The sequence below is a fragment of the Xenopus laevis genome, chromosome 1L, assembly GCF_017654675.1.
Source record: "Xenopus laevis strain J_2021 chromosome 1L, Xenopus_laevis_v10.1, whole genome shotgun sequence".
NCBI lineage: Eukaryota > Metazoa > Chordata > Amphibia > Anura > Pipidae > Xenopus > Xenopus laevis.
The window spans coordinates 150,662,309-150,686,160 of record NC_054371.1 but is presented as its reverse complement, the minus strand read 5'-3'; positions in this window follow the sequence as shown (position 1 = coordinate 150,686,160).

Here is a 23,852-nt window from a genome sequence, read left to right as displayed (position 1 = left end):
CTGAATGATGTAGAATATTAATGACATCATATAGAATTGCGAGACTCCTTGTTCCACCCACTCCACTTCCTGGAACTGTTCCCACATATTAGTCAGTTTTATCTGTTTTCATGATTAAAATATACTGTATGCTTGGGTGTTCAATTAAAGAAATAATGGCTAATACACAAAGTGTACAGCAATGTCCAGCTGCTCATATGCATTAATATAAACAGCTGCATTTCACCTTTCTGTTTAGCGCTATATTCTTACTTGGTTTGATAAGAACAGGGGATAAGAGTCAAGGAATCTCCTTAGGATATCTAAAAATAATCGTATAAAACATAGAAGTAGATCATTTTATTTAGGTCCTATGAGTGCTCCTATACCTGCTCAATTAATGCTATTTTTGGAGTGCATTGCTACACTATTTTGTGTATATATATATATATATATATATATATATATTGATATTTGTCTAGACATAGCCACATAAACAGTCACAACAAGAAGTGAAACAGCCATATCTAAGTACCCAGTGTGCAGTTCTCTCTCCTCTCCCCATTTCATCTCAATAGCTCCTCTTGCTCACTGTTCCATCTGCCTTAGGGTTACAAGACCTGGTGCAACTCCCTGTGCTCTCCCCGGTGTATGATACTCATGCAATTAACATGTCCTAATTTGCCTTTTGCTGTTTTTCTAATTTCTCTCTCATTTAATTGTTTTCCCTCCTCACTATTACTCCCTATTCTCTAGTTTTCTGCAAAACACGAAGGGGATGTTCTTGTTACAAAACCTTTTTCACAGCTAATTGTGACCACAGACTTGCCCCATCATCCTGTTGGAGGGAGAAAAGGGGAATGGAGTGGTTAGGGGAACAGGAAGATGGGGGGTAAAATAGGTGGGGTGTGCGTGATGCGGAATTACAGTATATATTCTTTATAATGTGAAATGCTCACTGTGTTTTGTTGCGCAAGCCTGTAGTTGTGTCTATATTATCTCTGCAGATATCTTGTTTGTTACTATTTAATACATTCAACTTCACTTTCTATGGGAGTTTTGCATTTTATTTTGCACAAGATATGGGTAATGTGTATAAAAGTTTGCACCGGGTCTAGTAACCCATAGTAACCATAGCACCTTTTACTGGTCACCTGTCTGAAAGCACACATCTGATTGTTGTAGTTACAAGTGCAAAGTTTGCAACTTTTATTATATTGCCCTATTTAACCTTATCGAGCAGTATACAGTACTAGTATATGTAAGTATTATAAAAATGATTAATTTAAAAGCATATTTTAAATTAATATTCTTTTTTCAGTGATGACATCAGCCGGAGGACACGTGTGAGTTAATTCTAGCATCACTATTATATGGCAGGGAAGATATGGGCAGGAGAGACACGATCTAATGGTGTTGAGCTACAGTTACTGAAGTCTATTATGCACCAATGTACAAACCTAAACTGTGTGTCAACTACAGTATATAATACTGAATCTATTTTTACTGCTGCTCCCAACCATATATCATATTTACCCCATCATCTTCCACTCTCCTCCATTCAGCCACACACGTCATTTCAACTTCCTATTTGTCTGTTGTGAGAAATATGCTCAATAAAAGTGGTATCCATCCAAAGGATTCAGGCATAAGCCATTAGGTTTAGATTTCTAAAGGCAGCACAGGGTAATACCTTTGACAACGGTGACAGGATAAGGGGATAATCACTCATAAATATTATGTATATTTTTATTCATATGGTGCTGCAGGTGCACTCAGCTCTGTACAATACAATAAATGATAATAATACAATCATACAATACAATAATTGATAATAATACACTAATACAATACAATAATTGACAATACAACAATTGCACAATACAATAATAGAACTGATGCGCTCAATACAATAATAAAATATAAATAAATACAAAATACAATTATGTCATAAGTGTTAAAAGAGAAAGTAAGGAGGTCCCTACCCCATAGAGCTTACAGTCTTAGTGGTATAAATGGAATTGGCTAACCAATTAAGTTTTAAAAAGGCAAATCACAACATGGCACTGTATGCGGCCACCTTTTTTTTTAAGGAAGCTTTTCCTAATTTGTCATCTAAATGGGCAGTTTTATCTTTTATTAGAAGACATGAAAGTTGACCAGCAGGTTGTTAAAGGATAACTAAAGCTTAGGGCAGAAATGCTGTACATTATGTTTTGATGTTCTGTACCAGCTCAAGGAAACCCCAATCCTCCAAAGGCCCCTGCAGCTCTCCATCTTCTTTTCTGCTGATTCACTGCACATTCTCTGTGCTGCTGTCAGTTACTTGACATAAAGGGACCAGTGCACAATATACTGAATGTGTAGAATATAAATGATAAAATACAAGGCTAATAAATCATATTATTGGTGCATTGGCAGCTCAGAAACCATGCCATACACATTTTAAAGTTGGTTCTCGTTTAACTAGAAAGAAAGTCAGAATTTAGAGTTTATACATTGACAAAATGAAAGCTTCAAGAATCTTTAATGTAGTCATTCAAATGTCAAACTGAAGACAAGGTAGGAATGCATGTGTCCTTTCACGTGTGTGTATCCTGATCTTTTTGTGCTATGAGCATGCTTGGTGAATTTATAAAAGTGTGCAGACATAAGTGTTGTGATCTCCATTGCAACACAATTTACAGATTTTTTCATGTTTATCTTCAAAGACCATATTGCTTTGTCTTAAATCTTGATAGTGGTTGGTCTTCATAAACAGTTGTTGGGTCTAACATAGATAATAATCTCATTTCTCTTTAAGTTACCTTATCAAATGTACCGCATGTGGGTTGGTATTTGTCAGCTGAAAGATCGATTGCTCTACTCAAGGCTTTGTTACTTCGATTCCCTGCGAGCTGTGATATAACCCAATCCACACTTATTCTTATGCTGACTTTACAAGACATGTTTGTACACTTCTCTAACTATTTGCATGCAGTAGGCAGCGTATTTAATATACCACATATACTGTATGATGGCCAGATTGTAATAAAGTTATGATGTTATACAATTGTTTCCAGCCCACGAGCAGGCTTGGGTTCCTAAAAATTTATTGGAGGGTCACATCTATCCCATACGTCTTCAGTTGGACACATTTCCATTATCCGAAAGTGCCTATATTGCAATTATTCTTATTCTTCAGTGATGATGTTAATGAATCCCAGGCACACAAATATTGGAGACCGAATAAAATCAAGTCCCACTCCATTTCGTGTATCTGACTGAGAACTTAAAGGTCAAGTATAATGCAAAAGATATAGATATTCCTTCTGTACTTGTATTTTATGGATTATTTTAGAACCAACCGCCATATGTAATAAAAGGCACAATGTTTGCCCAGGAGCAGTAACCCATAGCAACCAAAAAGATGTTTAACAGGTGACCAGGAAAGGCTACCTGCTGATTGGTTGCTATAGGACTATAGTTGATAAGACCTGTAGCAAACTTTGCACCTTATATTACATAAAGCCTTAAAGGAGAAGGAAAGGTTAAAACTAATTAAGCCTTATCAGAAAGGTCCATCTAAATATACCAGTAAACCCCCAAAGTAATGTTGCTCTGAGTCCCCTGTCAAAAGAAACACTGCATTTCTTTCCTTCTATTGTGTACACATGGGCTTCTGTATCAGATTTCCTGCCTTCAGCTTAAACCTCATTGCCCTGGGCAAGAGCATGCTCAGTTTGCTCCTCTTCCCCCTGCCCCTCCCTTCTCTACTGTAATCTGAGCCCAGAGCAGGGAGAGACTCAGGCAGGAATTGATGTCACACCACATTAATACTGCAGCTCCTATCCTAAACAAACAGAGAGTTTCTAGAGCTTTTTACTCAGGTATGGTAAAACATTCTACAGAATAAATATAGCATTCTAGCTTGCACTATTGCAGCTAATCTATTGGCAATAAAATGCCTCTGTAGCTTTCCTTCTCCTTTAAATGTTTAAGTAATTATCCCTGTATTTTCCCCCAAATTTACATGGTCTAATAGAGCTCTCCTAGCTATACTATCAAGCTATAATACCCTTGTAAGAAGCTATAAAGACACATGGCCTAGTGACCTAAGGGAGGGGTGTGATGCCTTTAGCAACATGACTAATCAAATACAGCCACTAATACTTCTCAGATACCATAGCTGTACCAGGAACAACTCCCTAAATTATCTAATTGTCTGCATATAGAGATACCATGACACTATGTCAGCATAGGTACTGTATCTCCCTGTACAATTCAGCATAAAAATCTCTCCTTGTCTCTGCCATTTGGGTGTAGTCTCTCGTGGTGCTTCACCAACACTTATCCTAAGAAGGCCTACAAATGCTGACAGTTGTCCATATTTACATTTTTATTGCCTGTAATGGGAAGGGTTCACTGGTAATTTTCTAGACTTTACTGGACCCTTAAGAAATTACATGTGACATTACCATTTACCCAGTTTTATGGTTGTTTATGATTGCCAAGATGGTTTTAACCATCCTTCACAACAGTGGATTAATCCTGTGTAGTCATTACCCCCCAATTTACATAAGAGACTGATGTAGAAAATGTCACTGTCCCAAGATTAAGTGACTTAACACTGCTGCTATACCAATAATAATTTTCCATAATCAGAATGAGCCCATTGTTTCAGAAGTGGCCTGCAGTTTTTAGGCATGGTTCGCCCATCATGTTCTTTAATGCTTTCAAATTAATTTGCAATGGATGTCTGAAAAGGACCAACTCTGTCATTTACAACTGCCACTGAACACAACGGGAGGCAGCAGGAAGCTGTTTATGGTGTCCTGAAGTAATGCGTGACATAAAAGCTCGTGGAAAATGTTACACAAGGATGCTGGAAATATACAGAAATTCAAAAGTCAAAACCACTGGTCATTGAAAATCCTTCTCTTTAAGACTCGCGGGAACAACCTTTAACTAATTAAGAAATAAAATGGAAGAAAATGAAACACATTCCCTTGGAATAGTTGCTTCTGTGAAAACACAAGCCAAAAGCTTCCATTTAAAGGAGAAAATAAAAAGTGGCAGCCATTCATTCACTCTTGGATCTCTCAATAAAAAGAACTCATTACAGCTGGTAGTGCCAAATGGTATAGTGTTTCTATAGGCCCACAGTGGTAATAAGGATGGGTTGATGGGAATTCTCTTTGGTTGTGGTCCATTAGGCCTCTGGTAGGCCAGTCTGATTCTATCTCATAGTCCTTGCAGCACTGGGCAAAGTTTTTCCTGTTGAAAGAACAATTTGGCTAGATCCAGAATAAATGACTTCTGACTCCTGTCCATAACCCTCTGTTGCCTCAGAATGTATACATATTCAGAGTGAGAGAGAGTCCACAATTTGATAAGTGCACCCCATAAAAAAGCTTTACAAGAGAGTAGAGATCATACCTTCTAATATTTGAAAAATGTAAAGAGCGCCAAAAAGATCTGGCGCATATAGTGTGCAAAACATTCTGACCACACCCATTTTTGCCACACCGCCTGAATACCACCGCCACACATTTCTGAGAGTTTTATGTACATTTTTTATGTATTATAAAAGTTTTGCTAATGAATGTAACATAGTAAGTAAGGTTGAAAAAAGACACATGTCCATCGAGTTCAACCTTTTTTTTTTTTCTTTTTTTTAACTACCTATCTGCCAGTTGATCCAGAGGAAGGCAAAAAAAACCCATCTGAAGCCTCTCCAATTTGTCTTAGAGGGGGAAAAATTCCTTCCTGACTCCAAAATGGCAATCGGACTAGTCCCTGGATCAACTTGGACTATGAGCTATTTCCCATAACCCTGTATTCCCTTACTTGCTAAAAAGCCATCCAACCCCTTCTTAAAGCTATCTAATGTATCAGCCTGTACAACTGATTCAGGGAGAGAATTCCACATCTTCACAGCTCTCACTGTAAAAAAACCCTTATCTTCTAATCGGAATGGGTGACCTTGTGTCAGCTGGAAAGACCTACTGGTAAATAAAGCATTAGAGAGATTATTATATGATCCCCATATATATTTATACATAGTCGTCATATCACCCCTTAAGCGCCTCTTCTCCAGCGTGAACATCCCCAATTTGGCCAGTCTTTCCTCATAGCTAAGATTTCCCATAACTTTTACCAGCTTAGTTGCCCTTCTCTGAACCCTCTCTAATACAGTAATGAGTGATGGAGACCAAAACTGTACGGCATATTCTAGATGGGGCCTTACAAGTGCTCTATACAGTGGAAGAAGGACCCCCTCCTCCCTTGATTCTATGCCCCTTTTAATACAGCTCAAGACCTTATTTGCCCTTGATGCTGCCGACTGTCATTGCTTGCTACAGCCAAGTTTATCATCTACAAGGACTCCAAGGTCCTTTTCCATAATGGATTTGCCTAGTGCAGTCCCATTAGGGCTGTGAGCCACAGTTCCCCAAGAGACTTAGACAAATGTATCTAAGTGCAGGTGCTGAGTATTCTGGGCTTTCTGCCAAAAGCTTCTTATTTAATTAGGTTTCATAAACATTCTTTTTCTGGCATCAGTGCAGGAGATCAAAGAAAACTTTCGGGACATTTTAATAAAAATCCAGGACTGCGGGCTGAGCTGTCAAAATCAGGACTGTCCCCGAAAAACAGGACAGTTGGGAGTCCCATTAGGGCTGTGAGCCACAGTTCCCCAAGAGACTTAGACAAATGTATCTAAGTGCAGGTGCTGAGTATTCTGGGCTTTCTGCCAAAAGCTTCTTATTTAATTAGGTTTCATAAACATTCTTTTTCTGGCATCAGTGCAGGAGATCAAAGAAAACTTTCGGGACATTTTAATAAAAATCCAGGACTGCGGGCTGAGCTGTCAAAATCAGGACTGTCCCCGAAAAACAGGACAGTTGGGAGGTATGGTAGAGATTGTTGTAAAATGTTTCTGTATTCTGTGTGCTCTGATAAACTTCAGTGACTCTTTACTGCTGTACTGCAAGTTGGAGTGATATCACTCTCCTCCTTCCTACCCCCCCTTCCCCAGCAGCCCATCAGCAGAACAATGTGAAGGTAACAAGATAACAGCCCCCTGGTAGATATAAGAACAGCACTCAATAGTAAAAACTCTTGTCCCACTGCGACTCCTTCAGTTACATTGAGTAGGAGAAACAACAGTCTGTCAAAAAGCTGTTCCATAGAGCAGCAATGGCTCTTTCTGACAGCACATGACCAGGCAAAATGACCTGCGTACACACACCAGTATTACAACTAAAAAGATACACTTGTTGGAATTTTATATTGTAGAGTGAATTTTTGCAGTGTAAACAGTGTAATTTAGGAATAAAAACGACACCATAAAAATCTTGAGAGAATCCCTTCAAGCTTTAGTTCTCCTTTAATTGTGGCAAACTCTATTTTCACCTTCTGATTAAGTTCATGTGGTTATTCAACTGGGCAGGTTATCATTTGGCTGTGAGTATTTTATTAACTAGCCAAGTTTCTGTAAGCAAATTGTTTTCCTTCTAAAAATACATCATAGAAAGGGGCGGCTGAGGAATGATTTCCCGCTTCATTAATAAATTACTACAGGAGAATTTTTATGCTCAGTGCTTAAAAAGAAAATCATTAAGCCAATTACATGGTACATGTCTTTTAAAAAGTTAATTAAAAGTAAAAAAAAAAAAAACAACAATTTTGACTGTTAACATTTTGAGGAACACAATTATTTAGGCTTATGCCACAGGGGTGAGATCCCAGGGCGATTACAGTCAGGGTAGAACCACCAAATAAGTGCCCTTTGAATGAACTGCTATACTCATTTGTGGGCCTGACTATGGCTCTGTTTTCTCCAAGACAGGTACTGTAAACCTGTAAGGACCTTGTTATGTTTTGGGTAGCTGAGGATGAGGAGAGTATAACAGTGATTTATTAGCAGGCTCTCATGCAGCCAGTACACAACATTAACTTTCACTTTTAAGCTGTAAGGAAGTATGCACAATATAAGTCTGAGCACTGTGACATCTACAGGCCATTTGTATAAACACCACATATTCCCCCTATAGTAGGAAAGCATTTGGGCAAATGTAATAAACAACAACAATGCATCTTAAAGCAGTAATATATATTATTCACATTACATAGTCCTTGGTCCATGCAGGTAGTTTTCTGATTCTCTCAGTACGCCTTATAGGTTCACTTTCTTCAGGCCTATTGAAGTTGACATCAGGAGTAGGAAAATGTCCTTCATCAAATGGAGCTTCTCCAAAGTCATATCTAACAGGAGCAAGATAACTTGCATTCCATATGCGTCCATCAGACTGTTCATATGTGTATGATCCTCGCTGGCGTCTCACTTGAAGTGGTGTAGTAAATTTAGATAGTCCTTGTTTCAGTATTCCTGGTTTCTTAATTCTGACTAAAGATCCAGGCTGAAAGTGCACTTCTCTGGCACCACGTTTTCTGTCAACTTACCTTTGTGTACAAAGTTCTTTGCACAGCCCAGTGAAGTGTTGCTTTGTCGTGAAACTTTAGACACTGGCTGTGTGGCAGGCACTGGTGCTGTAGTAATGAGACCATCAACTAATTGTAGGTTTAATGCAGATCCCTTCCAAGTATAGCAGTACCCTTATTCACAATGTAAAAGTCAGATTTTGCAGTATTTGATTCAAATTGTACAGTCACTGGCAAGCAACCAAGCACAGGGATTGGATCCTTTAAGTAACTGACCAGTCTCAGGGCAGGTGCAACAAGCGGATCTTTTGCAAAGTATTTCAAGAAAATATCCTTTGGTAGTATAGAAACAGCTGAACCTGTATCAAGCATCAGGTTAATGGAGTGTCCCTTGTCAGCAGACGCAGTATTGACACTGACAGTGCATATAAACTTGTCTGGAATAAATATACCAGCTTTATCCACACTTAATACTGTAACATTTGTAGTAGTGACTTCATCTTTAGCAGAACTACGGCAGATCTTAGCAAAATGTCCTACTTTTGTGCATTTGTGGCACCATTTAGCTTTTGCAGGACATGTAACATGATTTGCAGTGTGTTGTGTTGAACCACAGCGAAAACAGTATTTTCTATTTGTATTTGCTGCACGGTTTTGCAGTGTAGGTGAATCCCTTTCCTTAGCACTGTATTTTGCATGTGACTGTGCATTATTAGGCCACAGTGTTGAATTCACAATCTGTACATTCCCAGCAGTTTCCTGACTGGGATTTTTAGACTCTGCCACTGCTGTTTCAATTTGGCTGGCAACTGTTAAAGCCTTTGCAAGGGTTAAAGCCTGCTCTAGGAGCAGTCTCTCTCTAATGTGAGGTGAGTTTGTTTTTTCCACTATTTGGTCTCTTAGCATTTCATCTGTTAGATTCCCAAACTCACAGGTAACAACCAGCTCTCTCAAAGCTGCTACAAATTGTTCTGTGGATTCGCCATTGCGCTGTCCACGTTGGCAGAATTTATATCTTTCAACAACCACATTTACTCTTGGCATGAAAAAGTTCTTTATAGCAGTAAGAGCAGTTTCATAAGTCTCATCAGGTAATGGTAATGTATAGAATATGCACTGTCCCTCTACTCCCAGGCAGTGCATAAGTAAAGCACGCTTTCTAACAGCAGAAATCTCCCCTTGGTCAGCAGCAATAATGTAATTTTCAAACATATGAATTCAAGCAGTAAAAGGTATGGTAGTTTCACCAGGGTTTGCAAAAGGTGCAGGCTGCTGCAGAGGTAGAAGATCCATCTCGTCGTCAATCTGTTATGTTTTGGGTAGCCGAGGATGAGGAAAGTATAACAGTACTTTATTAGCAGGCTCTCATGCAGCCAGTACACACCAGTAACTTTCACTTTTAAGCTGTCAGGAAGTATGCACAGTATAAGTCTGAGCACAGTGACATCTACAGGCCATTTGTATAAACACCACAGACATACACACCCACAGGTGATAAAAATGGGTCAGGGTGCCAAGACAGGAATATCACAGCCCGCACTTGTTTTTTCCCTTTGCACCATGCCCCACCATCAGTAAATGACCCTCCCCCGCCTTATTTTTTTCCAAATTGTATATAGATATATAGAAGAGATGTAAGGAAATTGTATATTATGAGTTCTAAGGCTTGAAGACCAGCATTTTCATCAAAACAATCTTAAACTACTCATTCACATGGGAAACTCCTGTTTATACCTTATTCTTAAGCAATACTTACTACCATGTACCATGTGTGTGCAATTCCTATACACTTTAATAATTGCATGTTCCAGGTGTTTTACTAACTGCATGTTACGCTGAAGAGATTGCATCAATCCATATGTTGAGAGTTATGATGAATAAATATGTAGGTATCCTGTAATTTTGTGGCCCCTCTAAAGACAAGATGACAATACCAGGGCCTGTTTATTATAATATTTATAACTGAGTTTAAAGGGGTAGTTAAGTGTTAAGTTAACTTTTAGTATGATGTAGACCAGTGGTCCCCAACCAGTGGCTCATGAGCAACATGTTGCACCCCAGCCCCTTGGATGTTACTGCCAGTGGCTTCAAAGCAGGTGCTTCTTTTTGAATTCCAGGCAAGTTTTGATTCCATAAAAAACATGGATACTGCCAGACCGAGCCTTCTATAGGTTGCCAGTCCACATAGGGACAACCAAATAGCCAATCACAGCCCTTATGTGGTACCCCCTGTGACTTTTTCATACTTATGTTGCTCCTCAACTCTTTTTACATTTGAATGTGATTTACTGGTAAAAAAAGGTTGGTCCCTGATGTAGACAGTGCTAATCTGCAACAATTTACTAAAGCACTGCGTATCTTGACATGAGATACGCGTCCGTGAACTCCAATGCCCTGAATCTGCACCGAGGGGTAAGTAAAGAGTTAGGGGCTTTTACCAAAGGTACCACCTAGGCTGGGGGAGAGTAGAGAGGGGGTTCTATGTAGGCTAGGGGGTAGGGGTTGTTATTAGCAAGGGTTTGGTTCTCCTTTAAGGAAAACTAACCTAGAATGTCCTTTCTGACAGCCAGAGCTAAATCATATCGTGTTAAGATTTTGTGGCATGGAACACACAACAAGAAGGGAATATGATTCTAGGGGTGTCATTGGGTAGTAGAGATGGGCAACGTGTGATACATGTAATCAATGTTTGCAGGGTTATCTGTTTTATACTGAGCATAAATTGGAACTAGGTGCATTTTACACATCAAGTACACAGCTTTCAGAAATAAATACATAGTACAATTTATTTATATAAATAGGTAGGTATCTTAGGAGTGCCTTAATTCTCTTATTGATGTATACATTTAGTTATACTTTCAGCTTGATTTTCCTAACCTCAGATTAGAGGTTAAAGTAAAGTTCTTTTGTATTTCATTATCAATGTGAGCTGTGTGTGATTCATGTCTGACAAATGGACTTTGCTCCATTATTAGAATAATTTTCTAAGAACAATTTGTTTATCTTTTTTTATGCCTTCTCTGATAAAGTCCCATAGTCAGAGTTAGAGTAAATACTTATGAGTGTCTCCTTGTACTTTATAGCTCTGTGTCCATCGTGTAGTTGTAGCATTAATCCAGTATCATTAGAGAGACAGTTGGGTGTGCAATAACAGGCAGTTCTAGCAAACACCTTATTAGGCCACACATAGGCCAATGTTCTGCATATAACATTTGTTGTCTAGTCTGAAATTGTGCAATATAGTTTGGATAGCCAATCAAACTAATCTGGTTCAACAGTTTATATAGTAATTGATTGGATTACTAAATACATATCTATCTTTTGTCAGGGTAGGCTAACTTTCCCATTTATTTGGCCATGGGTGCAATCAGCCAAAAAGCCCACAGTTATTGAAAATATTAATTTAAAGAACACATGCAAATTTGGCGATCTCTTTGGTCCTTGTGGTTCATCCAAAGGAAAAAAGTGGTCTATACTGATTCCCAAATAAAATAAGGAAAGAAAGAATGACTAAAAATGTCGCAGATGCACTGGACAAATCTGTACTGGAAATGGATCAGATGAACAGTTTTTAATGCTCTGCTATCTTATATCATTATCAGAAGCTCAGGGAACATCGCTCCAGCTGGCAGTTTCAGGTGGAAGAGGATATGATTTTGTTTATGAAAGAAAGCTGCCAAAAAGGAAATTGAAGATGCCATTTCCAAACATCTTTTTAATAAAGAACGGGCAATGTCTTTTAACTGAAATAGTACAAACGTTCGAGAAGTGTGTTTACAAAGTCAGACATAATTTTCAATCTGAATATACAGTAAATACAGTTAAAAGTCAGTGTGCAACCTAAAGCCTCCCATCAGCCACATGGTCACATACAGATTATACAGATTTTAATTTTCTGAGTTGTTGTATTATGTGCTTGGATTCACAATTTCAAAATACAGACATACAGTGCAACACCACCATAAAAACCTGATTGCCAATACCACGCAGTCCCATATTCTGCAGCAAACTATGGATATGATAACAACATAAATTATGCTTTTTGTTACCTACAGTATTCATTTTTAATACCAGTTGCTACTAGTACCACAGATTGGGCATCCTGATATATGCTGTAGGCTAGGGTCTGAAGCCTTTCAGCTGGTGTGGACTGACAATTCCTTAGTAAAATGACGGTAGAAAAAATGCCAATATGGAACACAATGCCCTCAATGCATATGAAGTGACAGGGAAGGTATCAGCCTGTGCACATGGGACAGATTTTGGTCACCCAGTGTGCGCAATGACTAGGGATGCACCGAATCCACTTTTTTGTATTCGGCCGAACCCCCGAATCCTTTGTGAAAGATTCGGCCGAATACCAAACCGAATCCGAACCCTAATTTGCATATGGAAATTAGGGATGGGAAGGGGAAAATTTTTTTACTTCCTTGTTTTCTGACAAAAAGTCACGTGATTTCCCTCCCCGTCCCTAATTTGCATATGCAAATTAGGATTCGGATTCGGTTCTGCCAGGCAGAAGGATTCGGCCGAACCCAAATCCTGCTGAAAAAGGCCGAATCCTGGCCGAATCCCGAACCGAATCCTGGATTCGGTGCATCCCTAGCAATGGCAGACAGATACAATTCCTTTATGTAAATACACAAACAGGGTGGTAGGGGGCCATGTTGGCCAACATGCGATACATGTAGAATGTAATATATTTATAAATATATATATTGGAACATATTTTTAAATAATTCTAGAAAAGTGGGCTAATCTAAGTCTAATGATTTTTAGAGAATGTGTAGCCCAATGGGAAATTCGGAAATAAAAAGAGGCTTTGAGCCACAAGCCTTTGACACAGCTTTTATGCCACTTTTAATGCTAAAGCTTCTTTGCCACCAGTGGTCCAATTGACTTCTGTGAGTTCTTCTGGGTCAGAGGTCTTGTAAAATAACAATGTAACATACTTCTTTATACCTTTGCAATGGATTATTTCTGCCATTGTAATACTTGGGGGCAAATTTACTAAAGGGCGATTTTTCACCTCAGAAGGCTCCACCACAGTTCGCGCCACTTCGTCAGACATAATTCATATCGCATGAGATTATTCATCAAAATGCAAAGTTATGTCTGGCAAACAAACCCTGGTGACGTTTCGCAGAAAAAAATCATCAGCGCAAGCATTTCTGAGCAAACTTTCTGCCTAGCAAAACTCTGTTAGCACACTTATGCTTAGGTCATTTTGAATAGGGTGGGTACATATAGGTCATATATACTGTATGTCTTTATTAGTGATGTTGGGGAAATTGCTTGATGTGGCCACTTATTAAAAATGCCCAAGGAAGCAAAATAAAGACAAAAGAGATCCTCTATTGTCCTAGCTATGAGCCTATTCTAAAAAAAATGTAGCATGACCCTCAAATGGTTAAAACATTTATTTAAAAAATGTATTTAAAAATTACAACTTTTAAACACAATCCTACTTTAAAATATGAAAAAATGTCAGAGTTCTCTAGGTATAGAGAGAAACTTTGTTAGCGCCAGTGAATTGTCCTTTACACCTCTTAGTAAATTTGCGTTTGTCCTTGCGGATTGTATTTCTGGCTAATTTCCGCTAGAGACTGCCACTTCGCGCTTTAGTTAATTTGTCCCATGGTGTTAAATGAACTAAAATAATTGCATGCTTTGGAATAAAATATTTTACATATCTTTGTAAATATGTCCCAAGGAGTTTTATGTTTTGCTAGATTCAGTGTGGTGTAAGAAAATTCAGAATGAGACGTAAAATCAGTGGAGAAGGTGTAGAAAAAACATGAGATACTGCCCTCCAGTGGAACATATGAGAATTAAATGGATACAAGGCAATGGACTTGTGCGAATAGCTTCTCTGCAATAGTCCAATTCAATATAGACTGAGAATGAAAGTAATTGTTTGTCATGCTTTAAAGACATATGCTTTATCCTATAATAGTAACAAGGATAAATTTAACAGGAATAAGAAAACATGGCACCATAACAAAGTTATACTGTATCTGAATTATTTTTACCATCGTTTCTTTTTTTTTTTTTTTCAAATGTGTTTGGTGTAAAAACCTGATCAAAATTCAAAGACAAGAACATCTTAATGAAAATGAATATGGCTATTAAAAAAAGGAATGCTCTGTATGCAGCATGCTCTATAGCCTTGTCCATCTGTCAGCCGTACTATTGAATATCTCCCAGAAGCATACAGGTATACTGGAGTTTGCATTTTTTTGCAAATCATGAAAAAAAATAAAACTCCTCCTTTTATTTCCCATCATTTAGAAAAGTACCTAATTAGGCCCATCAGTAAGCTCTTAATAGGGGCTCCACCCCAAAATCTTGGAAAAATCATCAGTGAGTTGCAAGTCCTCTGTACGGCAGCAACCCCTAAATTATGAAGCTCAGATCTTGGCCTCATTCAAATAACTGCACAACCATTGGGGGGTTTCACAAATTGCCACATAGTTCCATGTGGTTTCTACATTTAATTTGGACAACATACCTTATCCTCCTCTACCAGGGATGGCAAAGAAGCAGACCCAGAAGCAACTGCACAATCGTCTGGAAAGGTAAACCAGGTCAGAGGTAGGTTTTTAAAAGACCATCCTGTAAACCTGTTGTGTGCACAGGGGATTTGTTTTGTTTGAAATGCAACCTACTGATGCACCATATTGGTTGTTAGAGTTCAGACTGTTAGTCTGAACAAAAAAATGTGTGAAAATCACAAAACCCATTGAAGTCAATAAGCAACAAATTTATATAACGTACGACAATATTTAATGGGCATTTTTTCTTGTGGTGACTTTTTTGTCATGGAGACTTTTTGTCCAAATGTATTATAAGTCAATGGGCGGTTTTTCCCAAGTTATTGCTCAGTCAAAATGCATTAAAGTCAGTGGGGGGGGGGGGGGTTTACTTTTTTTGTCACGCCACATTTTTGATGAAATGCTGAATTTTACACCAAATCCATACCTGGTGAAAAAATGTACTCATCACTAACATCTATCTATATACCCACACAAACTATATACCGGTACACCAATATCTATACTATATCTATATATCAATATGTATGTTGTGGGGCTTAAGATGAGCTTGCTCCCCATTCATTAGCTAGCATCTCACCAGAGCAAAAGCAAAAAGTGGAAGGTTTACATAAATGGATTATGTTTCCTCTGCACAGGGGATGTTTCCTGGTTTCACCATTTAGAAAGGGTAAAGCTGGCCGTACATATGCTCACAGTACACTGTATGAAAAACATGTCAATTATCTGTGCATGTATTTTGGCCACCAGTGCCATAGTACGTGGATGTCGGTCAGTCAAGGAATCGGGCAGGTTTGAACATTTCTCCTGCTGATGCACTATACCTGCTAGTGTATGGGTGCATAGGCAGCTGAGAAATTAAGATGAGCTGGAATTAAATAAACAGGCTGGCACAAATCCAAACTAAATGTGAAGACAGAATCAGCTTTTATTCAAAGAGGTTTAGTGACATCTTTATAGTCTCATGAAAAGCAGCATTTCGTGTCATCAGGGGCACTCAATCAGAATCTGCTTCTGTCTTCAACTTTAATCCAGAATTGTGCCAGTCTGTTTATTAGATTCCTCCCTATGCTGAAGGTCTGGGGCAAATGCACCCGGACCCACCGTTTATATCGGGAAACGTATACCTAACGGGCTACTAGTATAGAGGAGCCTCGGCATCTCTTGACTTTCTGTGTTTTCGTTTATTTGTGCACTCTGCGTGAATGATGGTAAAAATAGAAAGGTGCTGTTTGTGGCCACCATAAGGCTTGTGTAATATCAGCAAGACTTTATTGGATTTTTTCCAGCATAATGCAGCATTTATTACCCAATCATGCCATGCTCTGGCAAAGTTACACAAATATGTAATTTAATAATAATAATAATAATAATAATAATAATAATAATAACAATAATAATAATAATAATAATAATAATAACAATAATAATAACAATAATAATAATAAAATAATCGTGCATTATGTTTTTGTTTTATTGGATTCTCATTACCTAATATAAAAAAAATAGATCACATTTATTATTATTCATAATATGTATTCAGAAATATTACAAAGAGTTCACAAAAATGTAATCACCAGTGTTATTCAGGAGCATTGGGGGTATGCAGATAAATGCATTTAAATGGACACAAAACTGTACTGTTTCCTGCTTATTTGTGCTTAGAACTAGTAACATGTGGGTCGACAAAAAGTTAATTACATGTAGCCCCTGCGGCCCTAGCTAAGAGTTAATATAAACACTAGTGAATCATTGTGGCACTGTACAATTATTATTACACTTTCAAAGTGTAAGGTATTGCTTTAAATCATTCTTACAGAAGAAAGAGAAAGGTTAAAAACAAACAGCACAAACCAACCAAGAGGGGGCGACAGAGTACATCCAAAAACTGAAATAAAAAGGTAAGGAAGTCCAGTCTTATTCCTCTACTGAAAGAAAGGTGGAACTCAGTATATTTAGTAATATTTCTGCATGTTTTACATATTTATTTCTCCTCTTCAATTCTAGCTACAGTAATTTTTAATACTGGAACATAGAGTTTGCATTCTCTGTGATGTCACTGGCAGCAACTGCAGGTACAGCGCTTGCTGAGTTTAAAGGAACAGTAACACCAAAAAATGAAAGTGTTTTAATGGAATGACAATATTATGTACTGTTGCCCTATATTGGTACATTTGGGGTGTTCAGTGTCAGACTGGGGTGTCCGGGGCCCACCGGGTCTGCTGCCTGGGGGCCCCCCACCCCAGTTTCAAGTGTCACCACCACCAATCGCAAACCACCCCCCCCCAGAACATATCTTTTGCGTGCTGAGTTTGTGTGCCGAGTTTGTACGCGCCGGCTACGCAAGGGCACCGCATTTCCTGTGGAAGTTTCGAGCAGCGGACCTGGGTCGTCAGGGGCCCATAAGGGCCGGGGCTCAGTCCGACGCTGGGTGTGTTTGCTTCAAAAAGTCGACTATAGTTTATATAAACAAGCTGCTGTGTAGCCATGGGGGCAGCCATTCAGGAACAGGTTAGACTTGGTTTTTTCCAGGATAATGCAGCATTTGTTACCCAATCATGCCATGCTCTGGCAAAATTACACAAATATGAATCTTTGAATAATTTTCCTCAGTAAATAATTAACCGTGCATTATGGTTTTGACTCATTTGTTTTATTGCATTCTAATTATTTAGTATGAGAAAAATTAGATCACATTTATTATTATTCATCATAATATATATTCAGAAATATTACATTCAAAAGGGTTAACAAAATTTTTATCAACAGTGATATGAGATAATGCTCTGTGCATTATAACCCCCCACTCATTGTGTACAGAAAATAACACTCAGATGGTTATGAAACATAGGACATATATATGTTATAACAAGCAAAAGATATTGCTTATGCATTAGCAACAACAACAGCTGCACGGCCTGAAACGTTGCTGTGATGCCCCAAAGCTGAAATAAAGGCTTTTTTACAAGAAGACTACAAGTCTGGTGCTGTTCTAAAAACGTTTTTTTCAATGTGATATCAGACAAGAGTGGCCACTGAAGGACGCTCACCATCTCTCTTAAGGAGTGATAATCGTTGTGCTGACTGCTTTTGCTAACATTAGCAACAACAACCCATTGCTATAAGATAAAGTACATTACCTACAACAAAAGTAGTATGAGCAATAAAACCATTGGGCAGTACCGGAGAATTAATGTAGTCTTTCAGGTTTTTTTGCCTAGTGGCAATTGAAAGTATGGAGTGCCCCAAGAACTGTAGAAGACGGAGAACTCTGCAAAATTACAATTTACCCTTGAGATTTTAAGTTGGGGTATAGTCATGGCCAGACCCTACTGCTTACACTGAGGCATGGCCTCTCTGGTTAGTGCCAGATGGTCTCTAAGCAGCATTGTGTGGCAGACATTGGATGTTACATCTAGTGTAGCAACTGTAAATAGTATGTAGATGTATTAATGTAATAAATGGACACTGAATAATGCACTTGGGCATCAGGATGTAAAACAATTACAAATGTACAATACAATATGAATTAGTAGCATGCAATAGCACATAGTTCTCTTACACAGGTTGGTTTTACTGATGGTGCCTTAGATGCAATGGTCATCCTCTCTCTACAATCCCTTCATACCATTGAAGACCCTGCACCCAACATTAAGTTCTCAAATGTTTACCAGTTCCCAACCAGAATTCATGCCCCATTCCTATTGTTGGAGCATTGAGGTACTTGCTAACAGACTAGAGGTATCAGTAGGTCAGTATCCAAATTATGTCTGTGGGCATTTGTTAGACCTGTTTGCTATAGTTTTACAGTGGCTACATTTATGGCATCTCTTTGTACCTGACAAAACTTTGCTGTTTTAAGCTTGTCAAACCTGCCAGAAGACTTCAGATGCCACCATCCCAAATCTCCAGGTCATACCCACTATAAGCTTCTTGTGTTTTGAGCTTTAGACTGCTTAAGTGCTGTCGCACATGCTACAAATAGCAGTACAATTCAAATGTGAATTTGACTGCTCCTCTTTCACCATAGCATATGTAGTAAGAAGCTTGTGGCCCGAAAACATGCTAAACATGCTAAACATGCTAACCAACAGCAAATAGGAAGCATGCCCCATGTAATAATGATACATCTCTGTCTAGCTACCATCAGTACTGTTCTTGGGCAGATTCCCAGGGTTAGTAAATAGGGCCCATCGACTATAAATGGCAACATTTTAGAGAACATATAAATGGCAGAATTTTAGAGAACAGTCTATATAAGTATATTAGTTCTGTTAGCTCCTGTAAAAATCTGCAGATAAACTACACAGTGTCTCCTCACAAACAGCAATAAACTTTCAATATGCCTGTGGGACAAAATACAATTTAGCTTGTAAATATTTGTTTAGACAGACCTTGGGTAACAAAATCCTTGAAAATAAGCCACAGTTTATATCAAAGCAGAAAATAGAATAGACATATAAATGATAAATGACCACACTTAAATATAAATACAGGTATGGGATACATTACACAAAAATACATTATATAGAAAGGTCCAAATTACAGAATTATACTGAAAACCTGGGGCTACAGGGTACCCAACTCAAGGGCCAACCACCCACTGAAATGCTCACCACCCACCAAAATGCTCACTACCCAGCAACTGCCATTCCCCTCTCCTGTCATGCCCCCATCCACTGCCATTCCTGCTCTTCTGTGCTACTTACTTCGCTGTTAAAAAGTAAAGCAAAATGGAGTGCATGGCAGCTGATTGGGGACGCTGGAGGCTGAGGCTGCTGGCTTGCAGGCAGGTGGCAGGGCCAAACAGGGTCAGTGCCCACAGAGATTGTTTCCTGGTTTTCCTCTACTATGTTTTTTTAATTATTAATTCTTATGTGTTAGCAGTGGTTTAACTAGATTTTACTGGACCCATAAAAAAATCCAGAGCTTGTCCTGTTTTACAAATATACATTAAAACTGCTTGTTAATCAGGGCCTCTTGGGGTTTCCTTTACCTCCTGTGTCCCACTACAGCCACAGGGTCTACAAATATGAACATGAGCTTATTAATTTGCCAATTTCGTTTTTAGAAAAGCAGAGTCTGGAGGAAACATGGAGAAAATATAAATGCCTTGGATACAATTGTCTGGTCAAAAGTGAAGTACCGTATGCAGTTTTAATCACCAATCGTCTTCCACCCATACGGAGTAAAAAAGTCAGAGTGAAATAACATAGGTAATAAAGGTTATATAGTAATATACAGATTATCAGATTATAGTAATATACAGATTATCATCAGAAAGGAAAAAAAAGAGTCCAAAGTCCCATTATTCTAGCACTGGAGTCTATGTAATAACAGGGAGAGTTAAATGTGCTAGGAGTCACTATATTAGGCAGCAACAGACAGTCCATGGCCAGCCAGGGAATCTGACTAAAAGTCCTAAAGGGCAAAAACTAAAGAAGGCAAAACATGCAATTGAACTGATGTTTGTGAACAATGGGAACTGATCCTGAGTAAAGTTCATGTTATTGAGGTTTTACTGGTTCCCAGTAAAGTTGTCCAACCAGATATGTTTAAAGGGCAACATCCATCAAAATAAAAAAAATAATTACCTGTGCCTTCTGAAATACCTAAGTGAGGATCGAAATGTAGTACTCAAATGTCAAATGATTTAACCTAATTATTAGTCAAAATTACATTCTTATTTACAATTTCTTCCATGGATGCAAGGGGAGTCCGGTTTGGAGGAGGGGGTACTACCAGGGTTCCCATAGCATGTGGCACCTACATATGTAATTTGCTAATTTAAAAAACCTGAAAAAATTTAAGTTTTCAAGGGTATTTTTCAGTCAAAATTTGAATTTTCTTGTAAAAAGAATTTAGTTGAAATTAAAATTGAATACTCCAACTAAAACCTGTCAAGGTCATGTAGAAGTCTATGGCAGAGGTCCCTTGAACCATTTGAAGATGTTTGTAGCCTTCATGACGTTTGGGTTTTTTTCCGTTGGGTTTCATTTGAGAACTCGATTAATTCCAATGATTCTTTTTTTTCTGGGGAAAACTCAATAAATTTGAGTATTCCGTTTTTTTATCCCAAATTCACTGATTCCAGTTTTTCCATTCAAGTTTTTTCATAAATCAGAAAACATTCGAGTTGTGAGTTTATTTGAGGTATAAAAACCTCATATAGCTCATAAAAACGACCTTTGATAAATAACCCCCTTCATGAGAGGAGTACTTTTATTGTCATTGTGACTGCTCTCACAGGTAGGGTTGCTACCCAGCCGGTATTTTACCTGCCTAGCCGGTAAAACACCTGCCAAGGCCGGGGCCGGTATTACAAATTTACTGGCAATATAGTTGCAGGTCATTTGTAATACCCTTAAGAAAAGCCTTCGGTGGAAATTTACTTTTTCTTTATCCTCTCGGCATCTCACAACATGGCCCGCCCCTTTTGGCGGCAAGATCCCTCCACCCATTTTGCGTCACACTTTCTCTGCCCCGCCCCTTTTTGCATCATGACTCGCCCCTTTAGTTCCCGCTCCCACCACTGGCCGGTAAGTTTTTTTTTTTAAAAGGTGGCAACACTCACAGGCAGGAATAATTTTCTCCACCGCAGTCAATTAAACCTCTTTTTAGCTATAATCAAGGTTCTAATCTTCATGACTGATGTTAGCCTAATGTGTTTTGCAGGCCCATTAATTCGCTACCACTGTCTATACCAAGTTAGCCACAAGTTTTTTTCACTGCAGTGCGTTAGAACAGGGGTCCCCAACCTTTTTTAACTGTGACCCATATTCAAATGTGAAAAAAATTTGAGGAGCAACACAAGCATGAAAAAGTCCCTTGGGGTGCCAAATAAGGGCTGTGATTGAATATTTGGTTGCCCCTGTGTGGACTGACAGCCTACAATAGGCTCTATTTGGCACTATACTTAGTTTTTATGCAATTAAAACTTGCTTTCAAGCTTGGAATTCATAAATAAGCACCTGCTTTGAGGACCCTGAGAGCAAAATTCAAGGGGTTGGAGAGCAACATGCTGCTCACGAGCTACTGGTTGGGGATCACTGCATTCGAGGAAGCAAGACAAAACCCATTAATGCAAGTAAGTAATGTCAAAGTATACACCTCCATAGCAATGTGTTAGACCCCTAACATTTTCTCCTGAGTCTTCTCAACTTGATGAGGCCAGAAGGAACCTATCTAAGGTCAGAACGCTTTTCTCCTGCAGGTGTCTTCTTACTCAGAGGCCTAGAGACAATCCTGACTAGTGCAGCACACTCCAGTTTATCAACCTGGATTATCTTTAAAGGCAATATATTCTCCATTTTATTAACCTGGATTATCTTTTAAGGCAATATATTTTAACACATGCAAGAAGAGGAACCATATCCATGAAATGGTAACTTAACCTAACTTCTAATGAAACAAAGACTATAGTCAACAGGCATCTGAGTACTGCTGGATTTCATAAAATCAGCTTGATTCGATAAGGATCAGTCTGTCTATAAATGATGCAAGAGGAGAAAATTCTCACATCAATGAATCTTATATTCCACTGAAATTAAAATGTAACATTCTAATATTTTCTAATTACAGATACAGGTATGGGACCTGTTATCCGGAATTCTTGGGAACTAGGGTTTTCTGGATAAGTGGTATTTCTGTAATGTGGATCTCCATACCTTAAGTCTGCTTAAAAAAATGATTAAACAATTAATTAAATCCAATAGAACTGTTTTGCTTCCAATAAGGATTAATTATATCTTGGTTGGGATCAAATACAAGGTACTGTTTGATTATTACAGAGAAAAAGGAAATTATGTTTTTAAAATGATAAAAATGTATTAAAAAAATTATACAAAAATGAATTAAAATGAAATCTATGGAGATGGTCTTGGAGCTTTCTGCATAACGGTTTTCTGAATAATGGATGCTTTACCTGTATACATTTTTGCTGCATTGATCACTATCTATTAATGAATGAAAGGGCTGATATGGCACCACTCTTTTTTTCTTTTTTTCTTCAATCAGATTAGAAAGAATACCAGTTTACCAACTTTCTTACCTTCTTATTTTTCCTTGTTTGAAAAATGAATCTATACTGTTAAAACCATATACTGTGACTCAAATGAAATCTGAAAAATGATCTATATACTGATAAGCCCTTTGGTATTTATGTATGATATGATGTTTTTGATGTTTATTTTCTCAGCTTTTGGATATATGCTGAGCACTTCAGAAGAGATTAATTTTTAAACCTATTGCCAAAACTAAATATGTTGTCATGCACTTGGGTAACAAAGGTAACGGTCAATGTGGTTCTGTTCTCTTTGTTATAAAATTTTGTCCCTGAGACTAACCGCTATCATTTTTGTCTAAAAAAACATTAATATGGACAAAGGGCACAGCTGTTTTCAGCTCAGGACTGAAAATCCTATCCGTGTGATTAGTTTATGACAGAAGGAGGCAGAGCCCTAGACAGGAAAGTGCTTTGGAGTGCCGTCTTCTTTTCACACCACACTTAGGGTAAGGGCACATGTGAAGATTTGTGGAGATTAAGTCGCCCAGCGACTAATCGCTTCTTCTTCCGGCAACTAATCTCCCCGAAAAGCCTTCCAGTGGGCTAGAATCGAAATCACCGGCGGGATGGCACTTGGATCACTTTGTTTTGCGAACTCGCATGAAGTTGCCTCATGAGAAAACTTTGGGCAACTTCTGAAAACGAAGTGCTCCGAGTGCCATCCCACCAGCAATTTAGATTCTAGTCTGGGGGAAGGGTTTTCGGGAGATTATGTCGTTCAAAGAAAAGGCGATTAGTCACGGGGCGACTAAATCTCCCCAAATCTTCATGTGTGCTCTTACCCTTACCAGGAAAATTCTGAAAGGTCAGGGAAGTGCCACTACATAAGA